This window comes from Choloepus didactylus, chromosome 16 (genome assembly GCF_015220235.1).
Source record: "Choloepus didactylus isolate mChoDid1 chromosome 16, mChoDid1.pri, whole genome shotgun sequence".
In the NCBI taxonomy this organism is placed as follows: domain Eukaryota; kingdom Metazoa; phylum Chordata; class Mammalia; order Pilosa; family Megalonychidae; genus Choloepus; species Choloepus didactylus.
Genome location: NC_051322.1, coordinates 83,148,949 through 83,172,660, shown reverse-complemented (window position 1 = coordinate 83,172,660; position 23,712 = coordinate 83,148,949). Strand labels below are relative to the sequence as shown.

At 38.6% G+C, this 23,712-nt stretch overlaps 1 pseudogene; it reads left to right on the top strand.

The window, feature by feature from the left end:
- The first annotated feature begins 512 nt into the window (after positions 1 to 512).
- LOC119511396 overlaps positions 513 to 23,712 on the top strand; it is a 58,345-nt pseudogene continuing 35,145 nt past the window's right edge.

The following is a 23,712-nucleotide window of genomic DNA, read 5'->3' as shown; positions in this document are numbered from 1 at the left end:
CTTATGCTATTTTTAAAGAGACACTAGTGTGTTTTCTGTCATTGTTCCCCTGTCAGGAGTGTGTGTTTGTATTTGACCACTTTTTATTTTCTTTCATCATCATTTTTCAGCAATTGGACTATTATGATGTTTGTTGCATGTGTCAGCTTGGCCAGGTAGTAGTGTCCAGTTGTTTGGTCAAGAGCTGGCCTCACTGTTACTGTAAGAGTATTTGATGGATTTGGCGTCTCTGGCGGTCGATCCCGGCGCGGGGCGGGTAGGTCGTGCCTCTGGGGATCCGCGGGTAGTTCGGGCCACCAAGAGCAGGTAGCAGGGGAGTCCCGCACCGGTGAGCGCAGGCCCGGGTACCGCGGGTTCCGGGTTCTCAGCTGGCATTCCCCAGGCCACCCTCCCCGCTGCCCGGGCCTTGCTGGGCAGGGGGAGAGTAGAGGCCGGGGGAGGGGCACTTGGGGAGACAGGGCAGTCACTAGTGCCAGAATAGCCAGGCCTGGCTACCTAGCAACTGGGGGAGGATGCGAGATGTGGGGGTGCTGGGGCGGCAAGCCGGGGTGACCCGGGGAACTAGGGCGACACAGACGGCTTGGAGACCGGGTAACAGCGGGCAGCCAACGGTACCCTTGCAACAGGGGGAGGCTGAAGTTACTTGGGAAGCTGAGAGGGCTCAGGATCTGGTGCGACTCTCAAGGGCCCCAGGTCCTGACACTGGCTGGTCCTCATTCAGGCTAGGGCCGCTCCTCTTTGCCCCCACCCCTTGTGACTCCCCCGTGCCACCCCCCACCCCTTATCTGCTTCGGTAGCCTCCGCCCCTTTCGGACACACACACTGCAGACCCCAGGCCCTGGGGAAGCTGCGGAGCTGGGGTGATGGGGTGAAGGGCGGCGTGGCCGAATGGCAACCACCTGTTCTATTTGGGCTTCCATGGATCAGGCCCATCCCCTGAGCTGGGCTTTTCAGGAGAAGACAATTTGTTTCTACATTCTCAAAGCTGGTTTTCATCTTTAGATTGTTGAGATATAGTAGCCATGCAGTTCATTTCATTTGAGTGTTTTTCTGTTTCTTTTCTTTTGTTGTGTTTATATAGAACTCAAAAATTTCCCATGTAGCTACTTGAAGTAAAATTTCCGTGGTATTAATTACATTCACAATGTTGTGTTAACATCACTACTAACCATTAACAAAGTTATTTTATCACCCTAAACAGAAAATCTGTATTCACTAGGAATTAACCCCATTCTCCCTGAACTCTGCCCCCTGTAATCTGTAACCCACTTTTTGCTTCTATGAATTTGAATATATAAGTGAAATAAAATAATCTTCTTTTTGTGTCTGGTTTATTTCACTCAACAAGAAATATTTGAGGTTCATCCATGTTGTAGCATGCATTAGAACTTCATTCTTTTTAAGGTTTTTAGTATTGTGTGACATTTTGTTTATCCACTCCTCTGTTGATGGATACTTCGGTTTCCTCCTGCTTTTGGCAATTGTGAATATTGCAGCTGTGGCTATTGTACAGTTACATGTTTTAGTCCCTGATTTCAAATCTTTTGGATCTATATCTAGAAGTGGAAATTCTGGGTCATATATTAATTCTGTATTAACTTTCTGAGGAAACACTAAGCATTTTTCCATAGCAATTGTACTATTTTACATCCCCATCAACAACGTACAAGAGTTCTTATTTCCACATGCTTGCCAACACTTACTTTCCAACATATAAAATACTAGTCATTCTACTTGTAAAGTGGTATCTGATTTTGGTTTTTATTTGCATTTCCCTGATTACTAATGATGCTGAGCTTCTTTTAACATGCTTACTGGTCATTTGTAAATCTTCTTTGGAGAAATGTTTTTTCCAGTGCTTTTGCCATTTCTAATTGGACTGTTTGTGTTTTCGCTGCTGATTTTTAAGAGTTCTTTATGTAAACTGAATATTAAGCCCTCATCAGATGTATGGTTTGCAAATATTTTCCTCCCTCTGTTGTCTTTTCACTTTCTTGAAAATGTCATTTAATGCTGAAAAGTTTTAAATTTGAAGTCCAATTTATTTTTCTTTTGTTGCTTGTGCTTTTCATATAAAATTTAAGAATTCATAGCCTAATACAAGGTTTTAAGGATATTCCCCTAGATTTTCTTCTAAGAATTTTATAGTTTTAGCTCACATATTTAAGTCATTGATCTATTTTGAGATATTTTTATATAGAGTTAGGGTGCCATTTTATTTTTTTACACATCAATATGCAGTCTCCTTAGCACTATTTGTTGAAGTCAATAGACTGTGCTTGATATGCTAATCAAAAATCTATTTGGTATAAATGTGTGATTTCTTTTTCTGAATTTTAAAATCAATCCTTATATTTCTATATGACTGTCCTTAAAATAGCACCAAAATTTAAAAATTACTGTAGCTTTGTAATGAGTTTGAAACCATGGGATGTGAGCTCTCCAACTTTGTGCTTTTTCAAGATGGTTGTTGCTATTCAGTGCTCATTGCCCTTCTGTTGACTGTGATGATTGACTTTTCCATTTCTGTGAAGAAGGCTGCTGGAATTTCACTGGAATTGTGTTGAATCTACTAATTACTTTGGGTTGTATTGACGTATTTAAATATTTAGTCTTGCATCCAGGGATGTGGTATGTCTTTCCATTGATTAACATGTTCTTTAGTATCTTTCAGCAGTAATTTAAAGTTGACTGTGCATAAGTCTTTAAAATACTTGGTTAAATTTATTTCTAGGTATTTTGGAGGGGGATTTTCAGTGAAATTGTTTAATATTTTTCTAGTTCAATTTTTCATTGCCAATGTACAGAATCACAACTGAGTTTGGAGTGTTGATCTTGTACTCCTACCAGTGCACTGAGTTAATTTTTCAGCACTAGTAGGCTTTTTGTAGGTTGTTAGGGATTTTCTTTTTATGGAATATGTCATCTGCAAGTAGGGAAACTTTTATTTCTTCTTTCCCCACTCAGATAACTCAAATGGTTTTGATTTCATTTTCTTACCTAATTGCTCTGGCTATACCTTCCAGCACAATGTTAAATAGCAGTGTGGAACATAGGCATCCTTGTGTTTTTAGTTCTTAAGGGTAAATCTTTGTCTTTCACAATTGAGTATGATGTTAGTTGTGGGTTTTTCATGTATGCTCTTTATCATGTTGAGGAAGTTACTTTGTATTTCTAGTTCTCTGAGCTTTTATAAAGAAAGGGTGCCAAATTTGTCAAACAGCTGTTCTGTGACAGATAAGATGATGATTGTGTTACAGTCACCATCATCCATGTGGTATATCACTTTGATTTTCTTGTATTTCTTTGATAAATCCCACTTGGTCATGGTGTGCAATGCACTGATGGATTCAGCTGGCTACTATTTTGTTGATGATTTTTGCATCTATTTTCATAAGGGACATTGGTCTCTAAATTTTTTTTTGCCTTTATATCATTATCTGGCTTACATATTATGGTGATGCTGGTCTCTTAGAATTAGTTTAGAAATGATTAACCCACCTCATTTTTGGCACATTTGAGAAGGACTGTTCTTACTTCTAATTTAAATGTTAGTGAAGGTTCTCTGATATTGGGCTTTTCTTTGTTGGGAGGATTTTATTGCTGATATGATCTCTTATTGGTTTGCTGAGGTTTCTATTTCTTCCCAATTCAATTTAGGTTGTTTGTGTAAGTCTAAGAATTTGTCCATTTCTTTTGGTTTATCTAACTTATTGGTGTGCCACTATTCATAGTATTCTCATACACTCCTTTAATATCTCCCCTTCATTTGTGATTTTAGTAATGTGCACACCTTTAATCATTATCAGTCTAGCAAACATTTTATGAATTTTACCAATCTTTCCAAAGAACCTACTTTGGTTTCATTGATACACTATTGTTTTTCATTCCCTATTTCATTTTTCTCTGCTTTAAATTTTGTTTTATTCCTCCTGCCCACTTTTGGTTTAGTTTGTTCTTTTTCTAACTTCTGTAGTGTAAAGTTAGGTTAGGTTATTGATTTGAGCTCTTTCATCTCTTTTAATGTGATCATTCACAACCTAGATAAGTTTTGGTAATGTATTTATGTTTTCATTCATCCCAAGATGTTTCCTAATTTCTCTTGTGATTTATTTTTTTACTATTGATTTAATGTGTATTGTTTTATTTCCAGATAACTGTTTATTTTCCAGTCTTCCCTCTGTTACTCATTTCTAGCTTCAGTTGATTTTGTTTGGAAAAGATACTTTGTATGATTTCAACACTTTAAAGTTTATTTAGACTTGTTTTATGACCTGTAGTATATTGAAATGTGTCCCCTACAAAGAAAAAATATTCAAGTCATAACACCCAGTCTTGTAGGTGTGGACTCATTTTGAAGAGGTCCTACAAAAATCTTATTAGGTGAGGCCAAATTAAATCAGAGTGTGCCCTAATCCATATGACTGGTGAATAATCTAGATTGATAAGAATGGCTGAGCAGTTGAAGAGGAAGCCACAACTAAGAGGCAGATTGCCATGTGACAGGACAGAGATATAAGCTATGGAACACTAAGCATTATTAGCCACCACCAGAATGCTATAGACTTTGAAGAAAGTATAGCCTGCTCATACTTTGGTGTCAGACTTCCCTAGGCTTGAAAACTGTGAGACAACTAATTCCTGCTTTTTAAGGCAACTAATGTGTGTTATTTGACAGAGCAGCTGTGGCAACCTGACTCTATTTTTAATGCTGGGAATTGGGATGTTGCTATTACAGATACCTAAAAATGTGGAAGCAGCTTTGGGCATGAGGAATATGTAGGGACTGGAGGAAAATTAAGGCACTGGAAAGAAAAAGCATAGATTTCATTGAAGAGACTGTTGGTATAGATATGGATATTAAAGGTTCTCCTGAGAGCTCAGGAAAATATGAAGAGAGCTGTAGAAATAATTTCTATCTTACAGAATAAAAATTTTGGAGGCCTTAGAATGTAATGAATGGGTTATTGGAAACTAGAGGAACGGCAATTCTAGTTCTAAAGAAGTAGAAAACTTGATTCAATTATCTATTAGTATTGGTTTGAAATTTGAAATTCTTAGCAATGAACCTGAATATTTATCATAGAAGATTCCCAAGCAAAATATGGAGGGCAGAACCTGCTTTCTCATTTTAATTTATAGTAAAATAATATGAGAGGAAAGGGATAACGAGTACTGAACTGTTAATCAAAAGGAAACAGCTATTGATTTGGGAAATTCTTTTCCTAACCAAATGATGTGTTTTGAGGGCCCTCCCTGAATTCCTGGGGGCACAGCACCCATAGAACAGGGCTCTGCACAAGAACTTAGGTGAACATTCCTTTGTTAAAAAGAGTAGTGAGGGTGAGGATCTAAGATGGCAGTATAGAGAGGAGCAGAATTTTAGTAGTCCCCCTGGAACAATTAAAAAAAAAAAAAAAAACAGAAACAACTAGTAAACAATCCAGAATAGCTGCAGAGGGACAAACGTGACCATCCACTCATCATACACCAACCTGAATTGGGAGGAATTCCTGAGATCACAGCATAAAATCTGTAAGTAAAAACTGTGGATCCAAGTCAGGAGATCCCTCCCCACACAGCCTGAGCTGCAAAGCCTCATGGTGCCAGAGAGAAGCTCTGTCCCAGCAAGTGAATATAGCTCAGCTGAACTCCAAATGGGGTTCTAATTATTGAGTGTGAGTTGCTCACTATGAGCTATGAATCCCAAACAAGGAGACAGAGGCTTTGGGTGATGGCTGACCATGGAGAGCCAGAGGATCACCACGGACTAGCTCTGAATGGGAATTTCTGTTCCTTTCTTTGCTCAGTGGAGATAGCCACAGCCATTTTCAGTTCTCAGTATTCTGACCCAGACAAGGGTGGAGATAGCACAGGCAGAGAGAGACCATTGAAATGCTAATGACCTCCCCCTAGGGGTTCTACCTTCTCTAAGAGGAAAGTGGTGGGGCCCAGCTCTACTACCTGCCTTCCATTCAGTACAAGACCCCAGAGCCTGGGGGAAAGCAGCCACACCTCTTTACATCAGTCAAGAATTACAGGCTAACAGGCACAACCTGCTGGGCAGAAAAGCAGTGACCTGAGGCATCACAATGTGTACCAATTTTCTATGGCACATCCTCAGGGAAACCAGATACTGAATATCTTCTTCCTTCTGGGGCCTGACACTGTTCTGCTCTGGAAAAACCTGATTCGGGTAACCAAGGAAACCATGACTAGACAACAGAAAACTACAACCTATACTAAGAAAAATGAAGTTATGGCCCAGCCAAAGGAACAAATTTACACTTCAACTGAGATACAGGAATTGAAACAACTAATAATAAGTAAATTCAAAACTTTTAGGGAAGATATGGTGAAAGAACTGAACCAATTAATGGAAACATAGGACAAACATAAGGTAGAAATTGGAAGTTCAAAAAAACAGCCGGCAGAATCTATGGAAATTAAAGGCACAACACAAGAGATGAAAGACACAATGGAAACATACAACAGCAGATCTCAAGAGGCAGAAGAAGACACTCAGGAACTGGAGAACAAGGCACCTGAAAGTCTGCACACAAAAGAACAGATAGAGGAAAGAATGGAAAAATATGAGCAATATCTCTGGGAACTTAAAGACAAAAAGAAAAGCAATTATTTATGTGTCATTTGTGTCCCAGAAGGAGAAGAGAAGAGAAAAGGGGAAGAAACAATAATAGAGGAAATATTCAATGAAAATTTTCCATCTCTTATGAAAGACATAGAATTATGGATCCAAGAAGCACAGTGTACACCAAACAGAATAGATCTGAATAGGCCTACACCAAGACACTTAATATTCAGGTTATCAAATGTCAAAGATAAAGAGAGAACCCTGAAAGCAGCAAGAGAAAAGGGATCTATCATTTACAAAGGAAGCTTGATAAGACTATGTGCAGATTTCTCCATAGAAAACATGGAGGCAAGAAGGAAGTGGGATGATATATTTAAGATACTGAAAGAGAAAAACCACCAACCAAGAATCCTATATCCAGCAAAAGTATCCTTCAGATATGAGGGAAAGCTTAAAATATTCTCTGACAAACAGACAATGACAGAGTTTGTGAACAAGATACCTGCTCTACAGGAAATATTAAAGGAAGCATAATTTTGGGAGATAGTAATATGGCATTTTGAATACACTGAACAGAGATGACTGTGGGTATGGTTGAAAGAGGAAGGCTGGGACCATGTGGGACACCAGAACAAAAGATGAACAATAAAGACTAGGACTATGTAATGTGAGGAAACATAGGGTGCTCAACAATTGTAATAAAAGATACAAATATGTTTTTGCATGTGGTAGAACAAATGGATGTTGGCATGGTGGGGTGTGGAAGATAGGGTAGGTTTGGGGGGAAGATACAGTCAATGCAAACTGGAAGCTAGAATTAGCACATTGTATTGTGCTTCCTTTACTTTGGCAGAGGCAGTATACCAAAGCTGAATGCATATGGGAGGATGGAGGAGGTGTATGGGATTCCTGGCATTGGTGATCTTGCCTGACTCTTGATTCTATTTTAGGTTAATGCCATCTTTCCTTTTGTCACTTTCTAGCTATCAAGTTTTTTTGTTTGTTTTTCTCTCTTTCTCTTTTCTTCTTCATTTGCCTCCCTGCCTTCTTTGACTCTTCCTCCATCTTTGTGGAAGAAATGGAGATGTCCTTATATAGAGAGTAGTGATGGTGCTCAATACATAAATACATGACTATACAGGGAAGCAATGATTGTTTACTTAGGATGGAATGTATAGTGTTGAACAAAACCATCTTAAAAGAAATGGATTGATGAAGAGAACTTGAGGACACTATATTGAGGGAAATAAGACAGACACAAAGGCAAATATTGCAGGGTCTCACTAATATGGACTGTTTATAATATGTAAACTCATCAACCTGAAATATAATTTACCAGTATATAGAATTGAGGCTAAAGAATGGGGAGCAGTTGGTTATGAGCAGAATGTTCAACTAGGTTGAACTTAAATGTTTGGAAATGGACAGGGGTGATGGTAGCATGTTATGAGAATAACTAACAGTGCTGAAAGTTGTGTGGAGGTGGTAGAAAGGTAAGATAAGATTCACACATGTCACCAGAAGGAAAGTTGGAGGTTAAAAGATGGGAATGTATGAAACAGTGAATCTTGTGGTGGACAATATCTGTGACTAACTATACAAATATTAGAAATCTCTCCCACAAACAGGAACAAATCTATGTCACTATAACCAGAAGTTAATAATATAGAGGCATATAGGAAAAATACATACCTATTGCAAACTATATACTACAGTTATTAGTATTTTAAAATTCTTTCATCAACAGTAACAAATGTATTATACCAAAACTATGAATGAATAATGGAGGTGGGTGTGGTTAGGTTTATGGAAGGATCTGAGTCTCTTTTTTCTCTTTATTTCCTTTCTGGAGTAGTGAAAATGTTCTAAAAATGAAAAAAAAATTACTTAATTGTGTTGATGGATGCATGGCTGTATGGTGGTGCTGTGAGCAATTGATTGTATACTTGGATCTTTGGATAGTTGTATGGTATCTGAACAATTTCAATTAAAAAATCTTAAAAGTGGTGACCATATATGTGCTAAGGAAATAAGGCATATGATTCATGGATCCAATTAGACATTACAGATGGTCATAATTGGAGATACAGTGATGCAGGAAAAATCTGTGGAATTTCCTTTTCTCTGAAGGCTTAGACCCCCATGAATTGCATGGAAATCTGACAAGGTTTCTGAGAATCTTTTATAAACATAAGCACTATGTATTAGTTAGGGTTCTCTAAGGAAACATAATGAATGAGAGATATCTATAAATGTAAGATTTATAAAATTGTCTCACACAACTGTGGGTAGGCACGAGTCCAAATTTCATAGGGCAGGCAGCAAGCTTGCAACTCCAATGAAGATGTTTGATGAACTCCTCAGGAAATAAACTGGCAACTTCAACAAACTCCTCAGGAAACACTCCACTGGTCAGCCAAAGAAGAAGTGAAGGTTCTCTATCTGTCTCACTTAAAAGTCTTCAACTGCTTGGATTAAATCCAGCTGACTGCATTCTCTCATTGTGGAAGACATGCCCTTCATTGACATCATCAGACACAGCTGCAGTCAACTGACTGATAATTTAATAAACCAGCCTGTTGGTTTATTAACCAGCCACAAATGTCCTCACAGCATCAGTTAGGCCAGTGCTTGCTTGACCAGACAGCTGGGTACAATCACCTGGTCAAGTTGACACATGAACCTAACCATCATAGTCCACCCATTGTCAACTTGGCAGTTATACCCATCACCTAAAACCATACTTTACCTAAGTATGGAACAATAACAGACATATATTTCACCTAACAATACTCCACTGTGCAGTGTACAACAAGAAATGCACTAAATCTCTCAGGGTGCAAGTGTTTGGGCGACATTAGCACTTAAAATTGATTTCCTTTAACTTAAATAGCATAACAAAACTAGGAGGAAATATTCATGCCATCATAGTCCTCATTTCTGTAATTGGTCATGTGACTTTAGTTCATATTTGTCTCTACCTTCTTCCACTACCCATTCCATGTTCCCTTTACCCTCAGCAAGCATTTCTGCTGGCTGTGGTTCTTTGCCTGTTGGAGTGACCCAAACCTTCATTCCTGAAGTTTCTTGGCCCTTGGTAGACTTTCCTGGATTAGGTTGTTGCAGTTTACCATTGAATTTAAACACAGGGCATGGTAGAATTAAGAGATGCCCTAGGCAATCTCCTGTATTCCAGGAAAACTCTACTTCCATTGTGTAGTTGCAGTGCTGTTCCCCCTTGACAGTCAGGATCAATCACCCCAGCCAGTACAGTAATCCCCTTCCTTGCCTGTTGATTCAGAGGCATAAGAAGACAAACTGGCCAGGTGGTAGTCTTAACTTCCAGTTCAATGGGATTATTGTTGTGTTTCCTGGTGGAAGCACTCCTCTTTTTGAAACAAAGACTTTTAGACCAGCAGAGCTTAAACTTGCAGGGACAGGAAGCAAAATTTACCTAGTAGATCACTAGGAGTGATAGTGAGTGGTGCCACTCTTGTTTAATACTCTTGATTCCTGGATCCATGAATTCTGGCTATGGGAAACACTGACTCAGACCATACATAGCCTCCTGTAGAACACTGCCCCAGCCCTGCAAGAATGCACCAAAATTGAGTCTTCAGCAGGACATTCCACCATTCTATCAATGCAGCTGTCCCTGGATGATGCGGAACATTGCAAGAGCAGAGAATTCCATGAGCATGTGCCCATTCCCTCACTTCGTTTGCTGTGAAGTGTGTTCTTTGGTCAGAAGCAATGCTGTGTGGAATACCATAATGGTAGATAAGGCATTCTGTAAGTCCAAGTATGATAGTGTTGGCAGAAGAATTTTGTGAAGGAAAGGCAAACCCATATCTAGAGTGTGTGTCTATTCCAGTAAGAACAAATTGCTGCCCCTTCCATGATGGAAGTGGCCAATTTAATCAACCTGTCACCAAGTAGCAGGCTGATCACCTCAGGGAATGTTGCCATATTGGGGACTGAGTGTGGGTCTCTGCTGCTGGCAGACCAGGCACTAAGCAGTGGCTGTGGCCAGGTCAACCTTGGTGAGAAGTCCATCTTTCTGAGCCCATGCATAACCTCCATCCCTACCACCATGACCACTTTATTCATGAGCCCATTGGGCAATGACAGCAGTTATTGTGGAAAGAGGCTGATTGCTATCCACCAAACAGGTCATTTTATCCACTTGGTTATTAAAATCTGCTGAAGTCACCATCTGGTGAGCATTCACATGGGACAAAAATATCTTCATGTTTCTTGCACACTCAGGGCTCCCCATATACCCCTTCCACAGACTCATCACCAAATGTCCTATCATGTTCCTTCCAATTCCCTTACCATGCAGCCAAATCATTTGCAACAGTCCGTGAATCAGTATACAAACACACTCCTGGCCAGTTCTCCTTCCAAGCAAAGTGAACAACCAGGTTCACTTCTCAAAGTTCTGCCAACTGGGAGGATTTCCCCTCACTGGCCTTCAGGGGCATCCCAGAAAGAGGCTGAAGTTCTGCAGCTGTCCACTTTTGGTTGGTGCCTGCATATCATTCAGAACCATCTGTAAGCCAGGCCCAAGTTTTCTCTTCCTCGGTCAACTGATTATAAGGAACTCCCCAGGATGCCATAGCTGTGGGCTGGGAAAGAGAATGAAAGGTGGAAGGAGTGGGGACTATGGGCATTTGGGCCACTTCCTCATGTAACTTACTTGTGCCTTCAGAGCCCACTCAAGCTCTATCTTGTATTTACCATTTCCATTTTATGATGGAGTGCTGCTATGTGTGCCCAACATTATGGCTTGGTGTGTCAGAAAACACCCAGCTCATGATAGGTAACTCAGGTCTCATGGTAACTTGGTGGCCCATGACTAAGCATTCTGTCTTTACTAAGACCCAGTAACAGGCCAACAGCTATTTCTGAAATGGAGAGTAGTTATCTGCAGAGGATGATAAATCTTTGCTACAAAATCCTAAGGGCCTGCATTGTGATATTCCTAGAGGAGCCTGTCAAAGGATCCAAACAGCATCTCTATTTGCCACTGACACTTCTAGCACCAATGGGTCAGCTGGATCATATGGTCCAAGTGCCAGAGCAGCTTTCACAGCAGCCTGGACCTGTCACAGAGCCTCATCTTGTTCCAGTCTCCACTCAAAACTAGAAGCTTTTCTGGTCACTTGGTAAATGGGCTGGAGTAGCACACCCAAATGTTGAATATGTTTTCTCCCAAATCCAAAGGGACCGACTAAGCATTGTGCCTCTTTTTCAGTCATAGGAGGGGCCAGATGAAACAGCTTATCTTTCACCTTAGAAGGAATATCTTGACAGGCCCCATACCACTGGATACCTAGAAATTTTACTTAGGTGGAAGGCCCCTATATTTTTGTTGGATTTATCTCCCATCTCTGCCATGCAAATACCTTGCCAGCAAATTTAGACACACAAATACCTTATGAACAAATCTAGAGTAGTTACTACTTCTTGCTCACTAGGTCCAATCAACATATCATCAATATAATGGACCAGTTTGATGTCTTGTGGGAGGGAGAAATGATCAAGATCTCTGTGGACAATATTATGAAATAGGGTGGGAGAGTTGATATAACCTTGAGGTAGTACATTGAATGCAACCTCTGGCCTTGCCAGCTGAATGCAAACTGTTTTTGGTGGTCCTTACCAATAGCAGTTGAGAGAAAATCATTTGCCAGATGAATAGCTGCATACCAGGTACTAGGGGATGTGTTGATTTGCTCAAGCAAGGATATCACATCTGGAACAGCAGCTGCAATTGGAGTCACCACCTGGTTAAGCTTACAATAATCCACTGTCATCCTCCAAGACCCATCTGTTTTCTGCCCAGGCCAAATAGGAGAGTTGAATGGGATGTGATGAGAATCACCACCCTTGTATCCTTCAAGTCCTTAAGAGTGGCATTAATCTCTGCAATCCCTCCAGGAATCTGATATTGCTTCTGGTTTACTATTTTGAAACACAGAGGCCATTCTAGTGGCTTCTATTTGGCCTTTCCCACCATAATAGCCCTCACTCCATGAGTCAGGGAGGCAATGTGAGGTTTCTTCCAGTGGCTGAGCATGTCTATTCCAATTATGCATTGCAGCATTGAGAAAGTAACCACAGAATGGATCCAGGGACCCACTGGACCCACTGTGAGATACACCTGAGCTAAAACTCCATCAATTACCTGAACTCCTTAAGCTGCAACTCTGACTGGTGTACCAGAGTCATGTTTTTGGTCTCCTGGATTTAATGTCACTTCTGAACCAGTGTCTAATAATCCATGAAATATCTGATAATTTCCTTTTCTCCAATGCAGTTATCCTGGTAAAAGGCTGTAGGTCCCCCTGGGGAAGGCTGGGAGGAAGAGTAACAGTATAAATTTTGGTCAGTGTAACAGTGTCCTTCCCCAAGTGTATCTGGCCTTCCCCTTATTCAAGGGGCTCTGGACTGTAAACTGACTCAAGTCTGGGAACTGATTAAGGGGCTGTGACTCTGTTTTTGTAATTCAAGGGAGTCTTTTGTTCACTTGACCTAGAATTCTTTTGTTTATATAGTTCAAACAAGAATTTAGTCAATTGCTGATCTATTTTACTACTTGGTACTCCATGATCTACTAGTCAACACCTGCAAGTCATGATTCTGTTTCCCTAGAGAGCTCTAACTAATACAACTTGGTACCAGGAGTAGTTCTTGAGAAACAGAATCTTAAAATGGGCTTTTACAATTTGTTTTTTACTCTGATTAGATTCAAAGGCACTAATGACTCCATTTCCAATACTTAAAAGGGCACTGACAGTCCATGGTGTGAGTTGGCAATGGAGATACACAAAATAGCACCATTTGATTCTGCTAATCATATTCTTTTATGAAGCAAGGCTCTGGGTTGGCACTTAAGTTTCAAATTTGAAGACTTTAGCTCATCCCTTTCCTTTATATCTTTATCCAACATATCTAACAGAATCAATGAGAGATATCTATAAATGTAAGATTTATAAAGTGTCTCACGCAACTGTGGGTATGCACAAGTCCAAATTCTGTAAGGCAGCAGCAAACTGGCAACTCCAATGAAGATGTCTGATGAACTCCTCAGGAAATGAACTGGCAACTTCAATGAACTCCTCAGGAAACACTTCACTGGTCAGCTGAAGAAGTGGGGGTCCTCTATCTGTCTCACTTAAAAATCTTCAACTGATTGGATTAAATCCAGCTGACTGCATTCTCTCATTGTGTAAGACACAACCTGTGGAAGACACACCCTTCATTGACATCATCAGTCTCAGCTGCAGCCAGTTCACTGATGATTTAATAAATCAGCCTGTTGGATTAATAACCAGCCACAAATGTCCACACAGCAACAGTTAGGCCAGGGCTTGCTTGACCAGACAGCTGGTAACATCACCTGGCCAAGTTGACACATGATCCTGACCATCACACACTGCAAGCCTGGACTGAAAAGTAAAGATATGAGATGAAATGAAGGAAAGAAAAAACTTCAAGGGAAGAATCATGGAAGAGATATCTGGGAAGTAAAGAATTCCTCATGCCCAGAGACAGTGATTTCCACCCCAGACTTTGGGTATGATGGTGTTTATTCCCCAGCCATTGCAAGTGGTAAGCTTTACACTTTGGCATTTGGATGAGTTGGTCTTATGCCCCGAGTGTTCCTATCTGAAAATGTTTGCTTTACATACTTAAAAGCTCTGTTGTTTGGTGAATATATGTTTACATTTCCTATATTTTCTTGCTGAATTGACTCTTTTGTCAATATATAGTGTCCATTGTCCCTTGAAATGTTTACTCAAAGTCTATTTTGTGAGATATTAGTATAGCCAGCCAGCCCAGCTCTCTTTTGTTGCTATTTGCATGGAATATTTTTCCATCCTTTCACTTTCATCCTTCCTACATCCTTTAAATTAACATGAGTCTCTTGTAAACAGCATGTAGTTGGGTTATACTTTCTAAATCCATTCTGCCAATCTTCCTTTTTACTGGAGAGTTTAATTCACTTACAATTAAATTAATATTGTGGGACTTCTGCTATTCTGCCTTTTTTTCTATGTTTTATGCCTGATTTACCTTTCATTTTTATATGTTTACTTTTGTATGTCATTGATCTTTTTACTGAAAGACTTAATAAGATCGTCTCCTTTCCTTTGGTGTATTTTTATCACATATATTCTTTGTGATTATATGCGCTTAAAATTAATATCCTAAAAATATAACAAACTAGTTTGAAATGACACAAACCTAAAATAATGTGCAGAAACTATGTTCCTAAACCCTCCTTCTTCCCACCTTTATGTTGTTCTTCTCAAAAATAACATCTTTGTACATTCTGCACATAAAACTGTGGATTTATATTACTTCATACATTTACATTTAAAATACTATAAAAAGTAGAAAATGGAGTTACAAACAAAAAACACAATAGTACTAGTATTTATATTTATCCATGTACTTATCTTTATTGGAAGACTTTATTTCTTCATATGTTTAGTCTACTCTCCAGGTATCTTACACCTTCAACCTGAAGGTACAAGGCTCTTAACCTTTATTTTGTGGCTGGTCTAGTGGTGAAGAGATCCCTCAGCTTTTCTTTTGATCTGGGAGTGTCTTATTCTTACCCTCATTTTTGAAGGAGAATTTTGACAGATACAGATTTCTTGGTTGGCAATATCATTTTCAGCACTTCAAATTCATCATCCTTTCTTGCCTCCATGGTTTCTGAAAAGAAAGTGACAATATATCAAGACTGCCTGGTTTGTATGTGATGCATTGTCACGCCCTTGCTGCTTTCAGCCTTCTCTTTGTCTTTAATATTTAGCAGTTTAATTATAATGTGTCAAATGTGGATTTCTTTAAGTTTATCATGTTTGGAGTTTATTGAGCTTTTTAGATGGTTATGTTCATGTCTTTCATTAAATTTGGTATGCTTTTGTAATATTGTCTTCAAATATTTTTCCCCTTTCTCTCACTTCTCCTTTAGGGTCTCCCATAATGCATATATTGATACAATTGATAGTGTCCCACAAAATCTCTTATGCTATATTCATGTTTCTTAATTCTTTTTTCCTTTCTGTTCCTTAGATTTGATCACTTCAATTATCCTCCCATCCTATTTGATTCTTTCTTTTGCAACTTCCAATCTGCTATTGAATTCTTCTAGGGAATTTTTATTTCAGGTACTGTAGTTCTGAACTACAGTTATTTATTTTACTCCTGTGTATATTTTCTATATTTTCATTGAAAAGTCATTTTATTATTTTATTCAATGTTTATTCAATTATTTTTTTTAATTCATTGTCTTTTTTATTCACTGTCTCTCATGATTTTTGCTCACAATTTAATATATGAACTTTGGAATTTAGTCACTGAATTGTGTTACTTGAGTGACAGCAGCTGACTAAAAAAAGGATAGAAAATAAAAATAAAATGTCCTTCCCCTTCTGTGCAGATTGGCTCTTTGCAAGTGCTCTTTCAGAGCTTAGCCAACCTAAGAATGAACTTATACAACAGCCTGAGGTAAAGCATGAGGTTCTCCCTGGTCTTTTGAGAACATATGTATATTTCTGGGTATATACACATGGCCATGTGAACTTCCCTATTTACAGAAAAACTTCAAATGCTCCCAGTCTTAGATTCCCAGTTGCTTTGAGAAATACTACACAATGAGTTGGCTTAACAACAGAAAGTTATTGACTCACACTGTTGAGGCCAGTAGAAGTCAATATTTAAAGCATCAGCAAGGCAGTGCTTTCTCCCCAAGGACTGGCATTCTGAGGCTAGCTGCCAAAAATCCTTGGGTTCCTTGACTTTTGCATCATATGGCAATGAATATGGCAATGTCCTTTCCTTTCTCTTCTGGGTACTGGTAACTTTGGGCTTCTGATGTTTGCCTCTCTTTTACAAAACATCTGGAAATAAGATATGTTCTGGGCTCATTCAGTTGGGCCACATCTTAACTAAAAATGACATCTTCATGTGGCCCTCTCTCTCTGGCTAAGCCAACTTGAAAGGTGAAATCACTGCCCTCCCCCCTACGTGGGATCAGACACCCAGGGGAGTGAATCTCCCTGGCAACGTGGAATATGACTCCCGGGGAGGAATGTAGACCCTGCATCGTGGGACGGAGAACATCTTCTTGACCAAAAGGGGGATGTGAAAGGAAATGAAATAAGCTTCAGTGGCAGAGAGATTCCAAAAGGAGCCGAGAGGTCACTCTGGTGGGCACTCTTATGCACACTTTAGACAACCCTTTTTAGGTTCTAAAGAATTGGGGTAGCTGGTGGTGGATACCTGAAACTATCAAACTACAACCCAGAACCCATGAATCTCGAAGACAGTTGTATAAAAATGTAGCTTATGAGGGGTGACAATGGGATTGGGAAAGCCATAAGGACCAAACTCCACTTTGTCTAGTTTATGGATGGATGTGTAGAAAAGTAGGGGAAGGAAACAAACAGCCAAAGTACCCAGTGTTCTTTTTTACTTCAATTGCTCTTTTTCACTCTAATTATTATTCTTGTTATTTTTGTGGGTGTCCTAATGAAGGTGTCAGGGATTGATTTAGGTGATGAATGTACAACTATGTAATGGTGCTGTAAACAATCGAAAGTACAATTTGTTTTGTATGACTGCGTGGTATGTGAATATATCTCAATAAAATGATGATAAAAAAAAAAATAAAAATAAAAAAAAATAAAAAATAAAGCAAAGCAGGAGAGGATTGCTCTCCTTATGCCTTCCCCCACCCCATCAAACTGAAGAACATGATTGACTTGGCTTTATAGGGGCCACATTCCTCATCTAAATGAAACCCAGCTGAGGATGGAAAATTGCAACACTATCTTGTCCTCCCAGTGTCAACTGACAAAGGATAAAATACTTGAGTTTTGCTTTCCTTGACTTCATTTTCAGTGGTATTTACAACAAAGAGAGAATAATACTTAATAAAAATCTATAACAACCATGGTAGCTTTATTGCTGTGGTTTATTCATGGTTGTTTAATAGCCTCTAAAGGGTATTATAGTGGTTTTCAAGTGATTTTTCTCTATTGTGCTATTGTTAGTTTTTTTTTAATATAACAGTGTTAGGCTAGCTTTATAAAGACATTTTTATGCATTATTTTCCACATTGAAGTATTTTTTTAAGAATGTATAGTGTGAAGTGTTTCCATAGTCAAATAATATATCTTTTGGAGTTTCACAATACACTTTGGCATATCAAAAATAATTAGAAGTGCTGTGTTGTATAAATGAGCCAAAGATGGTCTCTGTCTAGTGTCCCAGTATGTTGTTTACTTTTTCACAGCAGCCTGGGTCCAATACAAAAAACTGGCCAGTGGCAAACTCAAATTCTTACACATTTAATTGTTTTAAAAAATAGCCCAAATAAACAACCTTTAGCCTTTTGGAGTTAACCTTCCTTGCATACTGTGCCAAACTTTGCCCAGTGTCACTCAGCATCTATTTCCGGTTGATTAGATAAGATCCTGCCCTTATAAAGCCATAAGCCACTTTGACACCTTGGGGTTCTCTGGCCCAGAGGCTCCCTGCTGTGCTGACTGTGACACCTGGACACTGCTGTTGGCCTTTGGAAGGTTCCTGCTGTGAGGGTCTGCCTCTCCCTTGCAAACCTGTCAAAGCAGCAGCCCCAATAAATAGCTTGTATGTTACTGCCATCTAGTGGTCAAATCTTTTTATTGGTTAACTTCCAAATTTCTAAATTCGAACTCACCACACATTGGGAATAATTTTTTGATTTTGTATATAGACCACTGTTTGCCAAACTGAGACACCAAATACTTTTTTAGTGAATCATTTGTTAACTTCTAGAACACTAAAAGCACACTTCAGAACATATTAGCATAGTGTAGTTCACTCTCTCTTTAAAATCATTCTTATGTGTCATATGTCTCTTTTCCCTTTCCTAATTTTCATTGCCACTGCACCCCACTTCTCTTTTGTTGGTTTTTGACTAGTTTGCCTTTGGGATTTTTTTAAAACTCCAATCAGAACTTACACTTATCTATCAGACCTACCTTTATTCATTGCAATCTGTATCTCCATTTTCTTTTTCCTGCCTGCCATGATTTGCTTTGTTTCTTTTCAAATATTTTACTTGAACATTTGCTTCATTTATTTTTATTCTTTTAAAACACTGAAAGCATTTTAGGCTATGAATTGTCTTTGAGTACAGCTTTTCCAACATACCTCTTTTAGTGCAGCAATAGTGCTTATGGCTTGGTGAAAATAGAATAGGCTCAGGGGAGAGCTAGACCTTTGTTAGGATCCTGCCACTTATTGTATGACCTTCAGCTGCAGTTTCTGTTATTGTGAAATGGAGTTTTAATACTTACCTTTCAGTTTTTAAAATTGAATTTAATTACATTTTGTCTATAGAGTTCATAGCATAGTACCTGGAACATAATAGATTGTTGACCAATGGGTGTCTGTCTGTATTTTTTGCATATAATTTTACAAATACTCTGTCCTTTCACTTTTTATTTCCCTTTTGTTGCAGTAGTTGTATAGTAGCTGTTTAAGAGAGTCATTTTCTTGCCAGATAGCACAATTTAAAAACATACAGTTTTCTTTTTAATTTTTAATTGTTTAATAAATTGATTAGAACATGTAGTCTTTAAAATTTCACATAATGAAGCCAGTTAGGGAAGGGGTAGATCTAGCTCCTGCAACAGCTGGAAACAGGAACTGGAATGCCACAAGGGATCTCACATACTTTATCCTCTTCTTGTCAGCTTTGTTTGTGGAGAACCACTTCTCCATGGGGTAGGATACTTGCCTTAAGGCAGCTATGAGCCCATGTCTGCTTGTGACCCAGGAGGAAATGTCTTTTTAACAAGAGCGAGTCAGTTAATTGGTGCAGTATAAGCCTTTCTGGTACCAAGGGGAGCTAGTACCATGATTGGTCAGCCTGGGTCACGTGCTCAGGCTTGTGGCCAAAATGGTGGCATCTGTGACCAATAAGCAGAAGATTGTAGGTGCTTGGCAGTAGAAACCAGTCAGTATGGCCTTCCTACAAGCAACTAATTAGAACGCATTCATTAACTCATTCAACAATTAGGTGTTGAGAGCCTACTCTGTACTAAGTACTATTCTCGGCTCTTGGGACTTAGCTGCAAACAAAATGAAGATCCCAAACTTCGTGGAGTTCATATTCTATTTAATATTTGTCTGTTTCTTTATTTCTTTGTTTCTTGTCCCCTCCCTCTCTAGATGTAGACTCCATGAGATCAGCAGCTTTGTCTTGTTCTTTCCTGTATCCCCAGTACCTAGAAAATTGTTGGAAGTACCTCAATAAATGTTGGACATATGAAGTAATCTTAGCTTGCTGGATGAATGAGCATTGTTATTTAACTTTTGTTGCCTGGTCACTTGTGTGGAGGGAACTTATTTTTTTTCCTCAGATAAACTGAAGAAATCTAATTCTTTATTTGTCAATTAACAGTGGATGAAAATCCACAGATTCTGGTTTATACTCTTCATGGCTTTCCCTATCTCTGCTCCTTTCCTATATCAATTTCATGCAGATTGTAAGTATATTAAGATCTCAGACAATGTCCTTCTTGCTCATCAGTGCCCAATATATAGTGGAATTTGAATAAATATTTGATAAATAAATGTTAAAGTCGTAGGAAATGATGCATCTCTGCCTCATCCGTGTTGCCCGTGTTGCTCAGTTGGGATCTGCACCCCTGAATGGAGATGGAGAGTTGACAGAAGGTGTTGGGAGGGGAAAAGAAAGGTTTGAAGCAACAGTGGCCACCTGAGAAAGCAGGTCCTTCCCATTAAGGGATTGATTGCTGGCATTCTGGGCCTGAATTGCCTTAGTGTTTTGATTAGGTGAAGGCAGTGGAATTTGGTGAGAATCTTCTCATTTGGGGGTCCAATCCTCTCCGCCTAATCTGGTTTTTCTGCTCAAAGCCACAACCACATGTTTAGTAGAAATTACTCCTGATGTACGGTGAGCAATTGATGAATATTCTTACTTTGCACTGCTTTGTAACTGGACATCTTTTTGTGTGCTTTCAAGGGTATTTACATGAAAATAGAAAAAAAAAGAGCAAATCAAGTACTGCTTGCTAGCTACCTTCTCAACTGGGAAGCCCCTTATATTCCATTTGTCTTTTAAATATCACCAAAGAAAAATTATTTTATAATATCCCTAAGAAATCCAGTCCTGTCAAACACTTGTGCCAGGAAATTTTTTTTAAACTGTCCTCAAAAATCTTTATTTTGCTGTGTAATTCCATTATAATGTGATTTCATATTTTAATTTCATTATGAACATACATTTTATGACACAATAAAATCTTTTATTTCTTTTTTCTATTACGTAAAATGAGTCTTTTGTTGCTGGATATATAAATGGTACACAGTTGTCTTGTTTCTTTTATTATAAACACAAAGGATTCCATGGAGAAACTAGCTAATATCATCAAATTCAAGGTATTATTTTTGGCAATTAAGCTGAATTGTTAAACTGTTAGACAGTTAAACAGCTGTTTTCTTTCTTGATTTACAAGAAAAGATTTAGCAGAAAAATGCTCTTGGAAAATTAAATTTGTATATTTTATTCAAAATGGAGAATGATTTGAAATAAAAACTGTATCACTTCATTAGGCCTGCAGATGGGTTATCATGGGCATTTCTAAGCACATTTTTATGATAAACATGCTTTTCCTTTTTCCATGGTACCCCCACCCGCCATCCCCCTAGTATCAGATGTGGAACATTATGTCCTAAGAGTTTTTCCCCTAAAGGATTTTAGAGTTAAGGAGCCTTTTACTCTCTAGTATCCTCTCTCTTTCACTCTCTCCTGGACCACCGATCTAATCTATAATTCAGACCCTCAGCTGAAAAGGAACTGACATATATATGTGATTAAGAGAGGGCTTTTATATTCCTTGAGGCATATTTCATCAATCACCTAGCCACTTTACCTCACCTAGAGGCTGAAAACTGAATTATTTCCTCTACTGCTACATGCTAGAAGACCCTTCCTTGACTTGGGAATATAGATAATGTAGACTATAATGAACTCTTTTATGTTTGTTTTATTTCCGTTCTTTGTTTTAACATGGAACATATAATTTCATACTAATTGCAGAGATGGACAATTAAAATTTTTCATTTCTTAGCAAAAAAAAAAAAAAAAAAAAAAAAAAATGACATCTTCAAAACATCTTTATGACTATAGGTTCATGCTATCGGGAATGGATTAGACAAAGAAAATAATTTTTTGTGTGATAGATAATTAGCCTAATGCAGCCCTGTTTCCAATATAATTCTCAGTATTTCCTCCTGGTCCTGGATGATCTCTTATATGTCTCACAGCCTGTAACTTTATCTCAGCAGTTGGTCAATTATTTTCTAACAGTGTTTTAGTTGCCCTGAATGCCACTTATACTAATTTAGCAAGTTCTGAGCCCACCAGAGACCAGCATCCTGTCATGGTCCCTTAGACTTCAATTGGGGCTTTTGCAGATATGCATGCAGCCCAGTAACCACATAAAGTTCACTCTGCTCCCTTCATAACTGGGACCGGGGACCTGCTCTGAGATTGTGTGCTGGCTACCCAACAAATCTGAGAGGGGATATTTGAAAGATCCAACCATGCAGTCACAGGGCTTTTCTATAATTTTAAAGGTTCCTTTTTCTTGATTCAGCCCTTACCCAGTTATTGAAACTTTTTTGTCATTTTCTGGAGCTGTGAGAGAGATGGTTCTGTGAATTCTTGTTTAAAATTTTTCTGGGGAGACTGAAGCCTTTATTGTCTCACTCCAAAATCTTGAGGACATCACTCTGGGCTCATTGATTTCTGTTACAGTGAGAAGAAGGTAAAAGAGAGAGGCAGAAAATAATATGAAGAAGGCCAACTTGAGTTGAATGACCTCTCTGGAAGATATCTGCACTGTTCCTTTCCTCTGAACTTAGAATATGTATTGCATTATGTTCAGAAATGGAATTATGTTGCCAAGTGTGGACACTCCATTTTTCTATAACCCATGTGGTCAATATGAATTTTTTTTTAAATGAAGCTACTGGAAAAACATGGTGTGTGCATCATGTCATTTAAACCATTCAAATTCAGATTAGCAAGAAATAGCCCTTGCTTTCAGTATTTTCCTCTACTGATATTAAGTTATTTTACAAAACTAAAATGTAATTTTTAAAGACTCCTTCTACCTAGAAGTCAGAATAGTAATAGTATATCAAGGCACATCACTGGAAAACTTCAGCTTGTCCCACTCTCCCATTTCCTCCATACCTCCACACACTTCACTTTCAGCTTCAGAAAACAGAACAATGCGCAATACAAAAAAAAAAAAAACTCTTAAGAAACCCATCAGGTTATTCTCATGCACTACATAGATATTCCTTTTTGGTTTCTGGTGTATTATAATGGCTAGAAGGAGACCTCTGAAACTGTTGGACTGTAGTTCGGTAGACTTGATTCTTGATGGCAATTGTATAACTACACAGCTTCTATTGTGTGACCATGTAAACTTTGTAACTGGCACTCCCTTTATCCACAGTGTATGGGCAAGTGAGTAAAGAATAAAGACAAAAATTTATAAATAATTGGTGGAGTGTAAGGAGTATGGGATATTTTGGATGTTTGTTTTTTAATTTTTTCCTTATTTTGGAATAATAAGAATGTTCTTAAATTGTGGCAATGAATGCACAAGTATACAATGGTACTGTGAGCCATTGATTGTATTCTTTGAATGGAATATGTGGTGTGTGAACGTATCTCAATAAAACTGCATTCACAAATCCACAGCTGAGGATGGAGCTTCAACACAAATCCATAGGCAGATCATACAATTTAGCAAATTACTATGGGACCTTGTCAGTTGTCTGTTGATGATGAGATAGCCTTCTTTAGGCTGCAGGGCATGCATTAGTTAAACTTGATGGCATGCATGACTCAATATTTGAAATATTTGGTTGAAACAATTGTTTATCTGCTGTGTTAAAGCCTTCAGAATCTAATGAAAACATCCAGGTAAATAGTAAAAGACCAAGTGCGGGATACTGATTACGTGCTTCAACTTGGCGGGCCTGGGCCAGGGGACCTGATC